A 9,846-nucleotide genomic window follows, 5' to 3' on the forward strand; every position below is an offset into this window, starting at 1 on the left:
TGCTGTTTACCAGAAAAGTAATCAAATTACACTTTTTTATTTGGCAGGAATAAATACCCCCTTCCACACACAAACTTGCACTTAACTCTTCATCACTCTAACACATCCCATCTTAGTTTAAAAGTGATGAAAAATAAGTCATTAAACTAATTATAAAGAACCCAGTAATGTAATTCAAATTTTTTTTTTTTTTAAATCTAAAACACTGTCCGGAGTATTTCCCACTCCCTACTTGAAGGTTCTATCGCACATTTAGCAAACTTTAATGAGTAACCAAGTAGTTTTGACTCTGATATCATGAAATTTTAATGTTATATAAAATTTCATGATATCAGAGTCATATATCATAATCTTTCTAATTTTTAAAATTTGATGACATTAAGTAGTTAATTCAACCAACCACCGATTATACAAATTGACAGACATTGTTTACATTATAAGTATACATTTATGTACGTATGTAATATGTATAGGTAGAATATTTGTTACATATTATGGAGAGTATAAGCCTCGTTATTCAACAAAAAAAAAAAATTATTGAGTAATTTTGCATCTCTAGGAATTTTTGAGGAGTGAATTTCAAACAAGGACTACATTTGTTAATTATCACCATTTTATTACACAGATTATATTATACATAAAATTGCTTAAATATTAATCCAAATTTTTTTATTTTTTTCTTTATTTCAGGATATGAAAAAAAAAGCACTTTTCTAAGAAATTTTCTTTGTTTTTTACTATTTAAAAGTATGTTTGAATGTTGTGCAACAATTGACACCTTCACAAAAAGGTTTTAACAAGACAATCTGGAAAGTTAACTAAAAGCTCACAAGCAAAGCTCTTTTTTTTTTTTAAAAAAAAGATATTATTCTATTTTTTAATTGCAAAGCCTTTTTCATAAATAGCTATTGACAATACATGACAAACGTTTCATTATCACCTTCTCTGCACTCACTGAAGAATGAAACTCATATCCTATGTCTGAAATATGCCACTAGATGGATGTTTGAAAACTCTAAGTGTGAATATATATGTATGGGTTAATTTAAAACAATCCAATGAAATTACAATCTCTTTACATTATGTGCTTTTTATTTGCATGATTACAATACTAAAGCCAAAAATTTTAGACATGATTATCATTGAACAGTTTTTTTAAGAATATCATCCCAAGGACAGTAATCTCCCGGTTTGCGTTCTTTCCCATACAGCTTACTCTTGTTTGCAAAATCACACATCCTCACAGTCTCAGAATCATCTATGTACCTTCCAAACATAAAAGCGCCAAGGGGAAAAATCAACAACCAATAAGGTTTCATGAATTGCGGCAGCATATTTAGTTACTTCTAGAAAGAGAAAAAAAATAACAGTATACAATTGCAGTTTGATTTACAGAAACAATAACAAATTATTATTATTTATCCTAAGGGAGACACAACTTTTTTTGGAGAAGGGTTGAAAGGAATTCAGTATCAATACAATAACTATTTAATAATCACAATAACAAATTTGTCTCTAAAATTAGAAGACAACTCTCAGAAAACTATATTTACTATTGATATTATTTTTCAATTAAAGTTAGCACCTTACCGTTAGTTTAAGTCTGCCTTACATACAATGAAATAAATATTTTAACTTTAATAAATTTATAGTGAAATTATAAAATAAAATTTCTTAATTTTTAAAAAAAAAAAAAAAAAAAAATTCCAAAATATTTGTTTTTTTTTTACTACAAATATTCATATTTTTAACCATTTCTGCCTTGTGCCCACTATTAGAAAATGGACAAAAAATATTTCATCTTATGAAAAAGAATCAAGATAGAGGCTGTGGAGCTGTATCAATTAAATAAATTATGCTTCAAGCATGTTTTTGTTTTTAAATAATATCCATAACTAACTCAAAAAAGCTAAGATTTTAAATAACGAACATTAATACTTAAGGTGAAGCCACTCTGATGTCAATAAGACACTTTTCTACAAGTTTCTCCTAGTCCAATGTGCCCTCTAGCAACACTTAAAAGAAACAGTTATTTTATTACAGTAGATTTGAATAGTTTACACTTTATGGTATATAATTTAGTATATAATGGCCATATTTTCTTCCTTTCAGTCATATTTTTATTTACTTTATTTCATTATAACATATGATAAATTTTACTGTGAACAGAGGAAAAATCTACATTAATAATGCCTTTTTGCATTTTTTTCTATTACTTTAAAACAAAGTAAAAAAAAAAAAAAAAAACAATACGTCAAATAATAATTTAAACTTTGGTCCCTTTGCTTACAGTGTACACTATTATACCATGACATATAGTCCACTTGTTGTACCAGCCATAAGCAAAAGGTTAATTGAAATTAACTAAATCATTTTATTAACAATTAATTTTATCAATAACAATTCAAAAATATGCCTCTGTGTTACTTTAACATAATAATAATATGAAGAACTGAATACTTTCAATATGCATTGTATTACTTTACAAGTCCACTTAACATACAAATAAACACTTAACATTTAAATTTTACTTAAGTAATCTATGTTAAAGAGTAATGTTTCCCCATACTTGTCTGTAATATAAAAATAAAATACTTAAGTTTTATTTATTTAATATCATTTAGCTGAATACAATTCATGAACGATACTTTTTTTTAAAATTAATTGAATCAATACAATTTTAATATTATTAAAACAATATATCATATACATTTTATACTAATAATACTTTAAATTTAAAAATATCAGAGTACATAGCTGTCCTAAAATTTTGGATTTTCTGACTAAAAAAAAATTAACAAAGCAAAGCATTTTGTTGTTATTTGTCTTTGATTTTTAGCTTCCTGCCCTAATATTTCTTATTTGCATAGGTTCAGAACATCACATTTTCCAAGAGCAATGATGCAATTCCAAAAATAATCAGTTTGAATAATCGAAAGAGTTGGATTTTTGATCCTGTCTTTAATTTTAATATAATTATCCTTTCATTTTAATAGTTCATCCAGAAAATTACAGCTAGAACACAAATTCTTAAACATATATTTACAGTGCTTTTGCTTTGAAATTATTGAAACCCCACTTTAACAGGTTGGCTGTCGCATGCGTTTACAGTGAAATCTCCTTCAAGCCATGAGTACCGTTGTACAAAAAAAAGGACCACACGGAATAATTTTTCACCCCTACGAATCAGATCATCATGTTCTAAATATTGATCTTGATGGTTCAAGGGGGTGAACTCAAATAAACTAATTAATTAGTGCAAAGGATACTTCAAGTTTCGAAATTAGACACTAAAAACATACTTTCTCAGAATAAACATCTTTTTTCTGATGGAATTGGAGTACCGCTGTACGAAAAAAAGGACCACACAAAATAATTTTTCCCCTATGAATCAGATCATCATGTTCTAAATATCGATCTTAATGGTTCAAGGGGGAGAACTCAAATATGCTAATTAATTAGTGCAAAAGATATTTCAAGTTTTGAAATTAGACACTAAAAACATACTTTCTCTGAAAAAACGCATTTTTTCCGATGGAATTGGATTTCTGACTTCCAAAATATAAGAGGTAGTTGCAATCTGGAAAAGATAGTCCTAATAGTTTGATCAGGAGAATGGTCTAAATTCTGAATCCCCTTAATGCTATTTTTACTTTTTGCATTTTGACTATCTCAAAAACTTAGTAAGTGAATTGAAAAATCTTTGCCCACATTTATAAAATTTGTTTAGCTAAAGATAATTTCATGTAAAATATACCTTTTAGTAAATTTATAATTTATTAATACTTTATTTAATAGTAACTGAAAAATTTTTGAATTTTAAGTTATAAAAATTTTTACATCATTTTAAAGAATGCAATTGTAAATGGAAAAATACAAAATTTGAGCAACACTGGTCGAATAGTTCCAGAGAAATCAAATTTTGAAAGAGTCTTATTTTTAAAATTCAATTTCATAATAAATATTAGACAGATTTTGTTCAAATCTTGCATTTTGTGATTTAAAATCGCATTCCATAAAATTATATAAAAGATAGTATAACACACCATTAAAAAAATTTTTAACTATTATGAAATAAAATAATAAATATTTACTAAAAGATATATTTTACATGGAATTATTTTTGAATAAACAAATTTGCAAAAAAAAAAGAGAGTGCAAAATAATAAAAAAAAACTAGGCAATTTTAAATAATCAAATACCTAATACAGTGGCAAAATAATAATAAATGCTAAAAAAAATGCTGAAAAAAATCCAATTAATTATTTACGCAGCCCAGTAGTGAAGATTTAAAAGGGTCTAACAACCTTGCTTTGTAACAAAAATTTTTAGGCTCACTACATAATCTCCTTAGTGTATAAAAAGTTGCTTCTTCAATCGCAATCTCCTTATGAAAGTATCAGTTTAATTACTTTATTGAATGGAAATATGTTAGTGGAAAAACATTTCTCCAAATTCGCCCACTCACAAAATTACAAGAACCTAGTGGGTTACATCCAAAATTTTGAACTTTAATAAATAGGTATAACACAGTCACATTCTTGAATAGATTTAAAAATAGTAAGATCTCAAAAATTCTATGGAGTGGCCAAGAACACTAAGAAAAGAAATTCCCTGTGTTTTTCAAACTAATTTTATTGAATTTCTAGATTTTTGTAAATTAGATTTTGTCCTAAATTTAATTATTAATCATTCATTTATATCATGAGATGTCATATTTATGCACAAAATATTTTACAAAACAGTTAGATTTGCAATTAGAATTAAAATAAATCTTAAAAAAAGAAGAAAAAATCATTACCTAATTAATTTTCAAGGAAAAATTATTAACCTGTACATCAAACACAAATTAATTCATTTTGTCAGACTTTTTTGTTTGCTTTTTATTATATTTTCTGCCATTTTCCAGTTTTCTCACTTTTATGGTCACCCTGTTCTAAATCAAACTTTTGAGCTTAATATTAATGAATTTTTAATTTGTTCTAAAGATAAACACAAATTTTTGAATAAACCGGAAGAGATTGGCAAAATCCAATAGTTTACTAATAAATTCAATAGAGCCAGCAACTGCGAAAATTAATTTTTCCTTCAAAATATATAAGTTGCCTGAATTTAACTTATTTTTATACTTTTAAAATGAAAAATCAAATTTCTTATTTTAAAATTGTTATGAATAATTACAATAATCATAATATATTTAGAATAATGAATAATTACAATCTATGATTGACAACGAAAAGCTACCAAATTTGTCGATCAAAAAACATTTGAAAAATAAAGGTGGAAAAAAAACCCCACTAAAATATCTTTGTAACACACCTTTAATACCATTGATTAAAAAAAATTTAATTTTCTGAAATAGTTACTTACAAAATGTGCAAATGTTTCTTATAAATCTATTGCCAATTTTGCTAATTTAGCCTTTTCAGCTTTATATCTCAAAGTGCGTGTGTAGTCCTTATAAATCAGAGTAAATGAAAGTACTGGAAAGATGATGCACAACTTGTAACGCCTAAGAAGATTAAGAAAGTATAAGGCTCTTAGCTTAGCAGGAGATTCATCCATCAAAACTAAAAGAAAAAATAACAACTGAAAAAAAAAACTAGATACCATATTACAGTGTTTGCATCACAGAAAAAAAATGGGAGAGAATTTCTCACCCTTTCTTAAAAACTGGGTAAAATTTCAAAAAGTTAAGTGAGATTTCTAAAAATAAAAAAAACACTAATAGACTTGGAAAAAAAAATATTTCTTTAATTATAATACATTTTTAACAGCTTCAAATTTCTAAACTATTGGATATTTTTGCTGCATCATCAAATGGAAAATGTGCTATATCTACTTTTTCATCAGCTATTCTCATTAGGTTGCTCATCAGTCAATCTATTATGACATATAGTTTTAATTCGGTTTTGGGTGCTAAATGACCTTGCAACAGATGCTGAACTATTCTATAAGTTATTTCCATGTTCATACTTCTTGTTAGGTGTTCCAGCATAGTTTTCACAGACTTCAACTTTTACAAATTGCTCTAAATTGCCGATGAGGGAGTTTGGTAATTCATCAACAGCTAAAAATAGAGCTAACTTTAAACAACTTATTATAAAGAACTCGTTTTATCTCAACAAGTGTCATAGCTGTTTTCATGTCTTTTTCAAAATGGCAGAAGAAATTTTTTCCGAAATTCGAGAGATTCGGGCATTTCAAAATTGATTAATAGAGTGAGCGAACTTCTCGCGTGAATCATTTTTCAATGCGAGAAAAGAAAAAAATATGCGAGATTCTCGCTCTGTATTGAAAACACTGATATTAATATTAACAATCATTACATAATATTCTTATGCTGTACAAGGTAATTATCGTTTACAGGGATCATGCATTAGCGAGTTGCCTCCAATACAAACACTGCCCATAACCTTTATAGCATAATTGCGTTTTAATATTTTTGACAAACAGCTGGAGCCAAAACATTTTCAATGCTCCCAGATAATTAGCTAAAGCTTCGGCTATTTTACTACACATTTATGCACGCATTTGAGTTTCTGATTTTAATTTGAAATTTTAAAATTAAAAATTAACGTTTCAAATAACAATCGTATATAACCACGATTTGTCTTGCTTATAGTTCTTAGAATAATATAACTATCTCTAATTTTCAAAATTAAACTTAAAATATATCAGCTTCAGAAAAATATATTTCAAAAAACAATTAATACCTAGTGAAGAAGCTACATGGTTGCATTAAAAAATAATCTAAACAGGTTAGCATAGTGCAATATAATAAAGTGTAGGAATCATATTAAAGTTGCCCATTTTTTTCAAATGGAAATAATTGGAAAGATTTCTGTATCTTGATCTGTACCAGAATAAGTGCCAAGTCTTGGTAACTTCCGGGCAGCAGCCCAAGAGAAACTAAAGAAAATCACATAAAGGGACCAACTAGATAGGTCAAACTCGTAGCCAACCTTTGGGCAAACAGCTATATGTTTTTTCTTTTTTTTAATGAAAGTTTAAAATAATCCATTTGGCACCTTGATGATTGTAGTTGGTGGGACAGATCACAATATGAAAATATTCCTGTTTGCTTCTTATCGCTGCAGGTTTTTCCATGACTGTTTATGCACAGTTCTATGCACTACAAATTTGTTAGAATACATTTTTCTTTAAAATGTAAAGTTTCTAAAAATATAGGTCCAGGATGTTTGAATGCGATTGATGGCCAATTGTTGATCAACATGCATAAAAAAATTGATTTGTTAAATTGATCAAGTCAAATTGCATAAAAGTAATAGATGTAACTCATTTTTTCTAGCTGAATTTTGTTTCAAAATTAAATTAACCACTTTACGCAACAAAATTATTTTCATATACTAAAAGATTACACAATTTAAAAGACTATAACTCTTCGCATAGGCAAAAGTACTTATTTATTTCTAAAACTTTATAAATACCGTCTATTTCCTTTAAACGTAGTAAAAGTATACAACTAAACATGCAAACAGTATCAAACAAAAGTAAACATTTAAAATAAAAGCTTAATACATATTTAATAGAACATACAGAGTATTATACTTTAGTCGGAAAAAATATAGTTAATTAATTTGAATGCTCAGTAGAATTCTATCTGAGAAAGATATACTGATATACAACCTCTTCAATAACAAAAGGTGAACGTAAATACTGGTATGGGGAACAGTATAAAATCATTTTGCGCTATTTCGGAATCAGCTTGTAGCTTTTGCAAAGAAAATTAAAGGCAATGATGCAGACAGTTAAGTTAGGGAGTATTCCCGCTGCATGCGATTTCCGCAACACAGATCTCCGTCGAAAGTTTTGTACCGCAGTGGATTGATCGTTAAGGCACGGTTCCCAGCAGATAACCGAAGTCAAGAATCACTGACTGCGGTCAATGTGCGGGTGGGACCGTAGAACCGAGGGTGTGCGGTATTAGTCCTCGTTAAACTGTTCTACCGTAAAGTGCTCGACTTCGCGTGCAGGTCGTCGGGCTACCGAAGTGGGGGTGCCGTCCTCTCTGCAGAAGATCAAAATCGTGGTGGCATGTCTTCGGATCATCCTCACCTCAGGGATGTTTCCCAGTACGTCGCCAATAGCCCATTGTGCAGCTATGTAGTGCGACGTAAATGAACTACAACAACCGTCGAAAGTTTTCATGAAAATTATGACGGCGATCTGAGCTGTGTTGAGACCAGGGTTAAGGCCAACATCCATGGTTAAGACTCCTGAAATGCGTGTACGTCAAAACGATTCGCGCATGCGTAGATGGTTCTAATGTGTTTTTAAACATTGGATCAGTTCCATGTCCAGACTTGAAGTTTTTCGATCAAGCTCCAACACAATTTTTTGACGATTCAGTTTGAAAACAAGCAAAAAAGTTTTATCAGCTTCAATCTCAAGAAAAGAGTGGAGATATTCCTTTTTTTTCTTCTGTTTGTTATAAGTGCTGTTCGAATGATTTTTCGTTGAAATAAAATAGGTTGAAAACAAACTTTTCATTCAGGTCAATTAAGATAAAAATTTAAAAGTAGATAATGGGCTCATAAGAAAAATAAATAGAGGAATAGTATTATTTCGTATAGGATAACGTAAAAAAATTGCTTCAATGATGTTTTATTAATTTTAATAATCAGAACTAATTGAAATTTTAAAAAAAGCAAAATTTATTGACAGTAAAGATGCTTAGTGGAATACTTGCAGATGACGTGTGGTTATTGAAACGCTAAATTTGTTTTGATCAACTGTTCTTTCCATTCTTCACTGATACAAAGAGAGAAAGATCAACCACTCGACCGAACGGACGTCACGATGAACTTTGACATTACTGGTCTAGTCACTAGTTTGTACTCTGTATCAACGCCTTCTAGCCAGATTAGTATCTAAATAAAACTTCATTGAAGATTATTGTTTCTTTATAGCAACTGTATATGATCCGTTCCTTTTTTTTATTTGATTTTTATATAGGAAATGTTTAATAATAATTAATAATATTCTATCTTTGTTTCTGAACCAGAGAAATCTAAAATTCGCAAAGCTCAAAGATGTACACATTTTATTTCCCAATTTTTTTTTAATTTGTAAATTTCAAAATTTTTCTAAAAAAACTAATGTATTCTTAAAAATTATTTTTTTACATAATTCTGAAATTTAACTGCTTGAAATAAAGAAATACACAAATTAAGTATTTACAAAAAAACATTAAAGCAAAATAAGGAAAATTTTTGTAAAGCTATCTTAGCTGCCCAAAGCAATAAACTTCATATAATGTACAGTAAATTAGAAAATGTTAAGAGTCGCTAAGATAAAATCTTATTAGCGTTCAATTCGGCTGTTATTAGAATTTTTTCGCGGTTTTTATTTGCAAGTAATGTAAATTCTAACTATTTTCATTCAAAATGTCTTTCAAAATATGATTTTACACTTGTATTTAAATTACAAGTTACTTTGATATCAGGGTGTTATGTACAAAAATACAAAAAAGTACGAAAATACGAAGAACGTTTCACAACATTCACTAAGATAATAGGCTATACAGGTATGAAAATATTTACCCCGACCTGCCCCAATTGAGGGCATACGGGTAAATGTTTATTAAAAACCAAGTAAAAAAAACATTAAAGAACATAAAATACAAAAAATGCATAAAATACATAAGATACAAAAGTCAAATGGCAACAGCCTGTAAACTTTGCGGGCGAACAATACTCTTGAACAAAATTAGTTATCTCAATTAGTCAGAATATTAAAGGCACAAAATTTAAAAACTAATCATAGGGCAAATTGCCTATTAAGGAAACAATCGAGTTACAAATAGTAAAATCATCAAATTAG

At 28.3% G+C, this 9,846-nt stretch overlaps 1 long non-coding RNA gene across 1 annotated transcript; it reads right to left on the reverse strand.

Moving 5' to 3' along the window:
• Positions 1 to 1,074: 1,074 nt before the first annotated feature.
• LOC107437558 (uncharacterized) lies at positions 1,075 to 7,716 on the reverse strand. Its single transcript, XR_001583262.4, has 3 exons — positions 7,561 to 7,716; positions 5,371 to 5,570; positions 1,075 to 1,346 (listed from the first exon to the last, which is right to left on the reverse strand). It is a non-coding gene; the product is annotated as an uncharacterized LOC107437558 (long non-coding RNA).
• Positions 7,717 to 9,846: the final 2,130 nt, after the last annotated feature.

This window comes from Parasteatoda tepidariorum, chromosome 5 (assembly GCF_982258835.1).
Source record: "Parasteatoda tepidariorum strain Cologne lab strain chromosome 5, Ptep-v5.0, whole genome shotgun sequence".
NCBI lineage: Eukaryota > Metazoa > Arthropoda > Arachnida > Araneae > Theridiidae > Parasteatoda > Parasteatoda tepidariorum.